The sequence below is a fragment of the Cyphomyrmex costatus genome, unplaced genomic scaffold (genome assembly GCF_001594065.2).
Source record: "Cyphomyrmex costatus isolate MS0001 unplaced genomic scaffold, Ccosl1.0 scaffold563, whole genome shotgun sequence".
In the NCBI taxonomy this organism is placed as follows: domain Eukaryota; kingdom Metazoa; phylum Arthropoda; class Insecta; order Hymenoptera; family Formicidae; genus Cyphomyrmex; species Cyphomyrmex costatus.
This window is the reverse complement of record NW_017279819.1, coordinates 216,592-219,973: the sequence shown is the minus strand read 5'-3', so window position 1 is coordinate 219,973 and position 3,382 is coordinate 216,592.

The window sequence follows — 3,382 nt, the reverse complement described above, 5'->3', positions numbered from 1 at the left end:
TTAAAGTTAGAATTAAAAGCTTTAAAGGCCATGACACACAAAAAACTTATGGCAATAAAACGTAAGCAGCAAGCGAGTCAGCCAATTACAATCGAGAACGTAAGAGCCCAAACACACTTTTGCATAACGCGTAAAGCATGTGCATAAGGAATTTCATTGGCCCATTTTCTTATGCATGAGTCAATGGACCAATCAAATTCTTTATGTATATGGTTTATGCGTTATGCAAAAGTGTGTGTTTAGGCTCTTAGACAGTAACATAAGCAGTAGCTAATCCACAACATTGATTTTCTTACTGCCTATGGGCCACAACCATCGACATCAGGACCGCTGATGGCAGTGATGAAGGTAGAAAAACGAGTAGAGTGAGAGGCAGATAATAGGAAGATCGTTTGATCTCCTTTGTCACAGCATAGACTACTGTTATCGGTTGTTGGATTAACAACAACCAATCAGGCTTCAGTAAACAGAGAAAGAACGATTTTCCTGTTATGTGTCTCTCTCTCTACTCGTTTTTCTACCCACACCACTGCCATCAGCGGTTCATTTTAGATGCCGATGGCCGCGACACACACTTTTGCATGACGCATAAGAGAATTAACCAATCATAATCCTTCTTTACCTCCCACTTCACGAAAGAGAAGCATTTCGATTGGTTGATTCTCTTATGCGTTATGCGATATGTAAAAGTGTGTGTTGCGACCCTATAGCGGGGAGCACAGACTTTTGCATGACGCATAATACCGATTCTACATTAGTTGCAAACCGATCGCAAGTTTGGGTCTGCGCACAATGGAGGAACAGATATTAGATATTAAAATATTAACCTATCAGAATATCGTGTATTTCGGTAACTGGTATCTGATAGGTTAATATTTTAATATCTAATATCTGTTCCTCCATTGTGCGCAGACCCTTTGTTGCGACAGCCAATCTGAAGCGTTGATTTCAAAATGCAAGCTTGAGATTGGCTGTCGCAACGAACTTGCGATCGACTTGTAATTGTAACTAGAGTCCTAGATATCAGAGAAGCGCAACCGGCTTAAGGGGATGCTGGAGCTACGGCCGAACTTGATCGAAGTCGGTACAACAGATTTGTGACCGTCCACTTACGCCCTCTGCCTGCCGCGCGCCGCCGCTGGCCCCGAGTAGAGACCCTCTAATCAGAGTCGCGAAATAACGTCAATAAGGTTAGGTCGGCGATACCATTTTTCAGCAAAAACCGGAAGTAGCGATTATAGTACATTGTATAACAGTAGGGGAAAATTGTTTATTGTGGGGACGGACGCGACGGCACGAGCGAAGCGAGTACATACACGCGCCTGTGTCGACCTATAAACAAATATGCCCCCACTGTTACACATAGAATTTTTTTTTGTGTAGGGCACATTACGTGCACGCGTGAAAAGAAATATAATACTACTGCACGTACGAGCACCATCGCAGTTTCAATGAAAAGACTATAACTGTGATATATTAACACCTAATACATGTGAATCTAAATACAGTTATCATAAATTACATTATTACATTTTTTATATTAATACTGTATTTCATAAAATTATATTTTCTAAAATGACTGGTTGTTCTGCGCCAGACTGCAATAATTCTGTAAAAAAGGGTTATATTATGAAAGTCATTCCTCGTAATCCTGAAAAATGAGCAAAATGGGCAGCGAATGTAGGTCGACTTAAATTTGACGCCATGACTATTTCCGGTTTTTGCTGAAAAATGTCAGCACCAATCAAAATTGGAAACGTTATTTCGCGACTCTGATTAGAGGGTCTCTACTGGCCCTGCGCTACCGCTGGCCGTGCGCCGCCATTGACCGCGTGCTGTTTACATCTATCATATGCAATCACACATATGGCAACTTCTACTCATTCCGTATTCAGTACATGTTTTTATTGATAAAAACGCGTTTCTATCTCTGAAATATTATAGTATGCGTGGAGTATACTATAGCATGTTAGAGCGCTAACATCATTGTAAGCGCGTATTGAATACGGGCCTCCGAGTGAGTTGGAGTATGCAACGCGAGAAAATGTCGAGCAGAGAAAACCTCTGCTTCGACTATTATGATCGTGTTGTCACACATATCAGGAGACGCGGTAGCGTCTCCGGCCATGTTCAAAAAAACTGTGAGACGCTACAAGTCTCTTATCCCGAGCCATCAAAGTCCATTATTGGGAGATGCATAACTATTAAAATATAAAAAATTTTGAATCGAACGTCATATGTCCTGAAAGGCGGCATCCCCACGAGTAATTCGAGACAAAAAAATTTTAAATCGGTCAAGCCGTTCTGGAGATACAAACGGTCGAAAAGTGATGATTTTAATGAAAAATTAAGAAACGTCTTCTCTGTCTGTCCGTCTGTCTGTCTGTCTGTCCGTCCGAATTTAAAAATATCGTTATTTGACGGATAGTGAAATGTTACTTTTTAACATCCTCTTTTACCTTTCACTCGCACCTCCACCATCTTTGGCCCACCGGACCTCCTCCACTCGCCTCACCCCCTCCCCCACCACCAACCACCACCTCCCCTCTCTTCCGCTGTAATTCAATCTTTTTCGTTATTACAACTTTTTGACATCCTCTCTCACCTTTCACTCCCCCCCCTTCTTCGCCCCCCCGCCCCCCCCCCCCCCGCCCCTCCCCCTGGTCCCCCCCCCCCCCCCCGCCGCTAATCTATTTCACCGTATTTTCACTTTTTTCGTTATTACAACTTTTTGACATCCTCTCTCATAGTGGCGTCACATACTTATTAATGGCGGAATAATGTATATCAATTTTATAATTTTGACGTTAAAAAAGTACACATTGACGAATATATTGCGGAGTGTACTGATTGATTTAGAGAGCTTTGAATAATGTTGCCCATCTCCAAAGGTTTGATATTGTTACAATTTTTGTTAACGTACAATTTTCTTGATGGACTTAATTTTTTTTTTTTATTCTAAAGCTTGTCATATCTACATAATTTTTATAGCTGACTTTTTTCTTAGGATTTACTAATCGCTAGAGGAACAATAGTTGGATGTGATGAAGATGGATTCGCAGAATTAATTCGATAAATTTTAACTTTAAGAATATGTTTGCGCTTTTGAAAAAGACTCAATCTACGAGTCGAAACGTTTAGGTTTTGTGAATATTGTTATTTTTTAAGGTACATCTTCGAATTTTAAACAAGTCTTTTTATATTGTTAATTTTTAATGTACATCTTCGAAGAAATTTTTTCTTTTGAAATTAATTTATTACATATATGCGTTTTTCTTTCTTTAATTGTTGTTTTAAATTATTTCTTTTGACTCTTACAACGTCCTTTTAACTTTTTTCGTTTATGTTTATAATAAGAGTCCTTTATCAATCTTATATTATT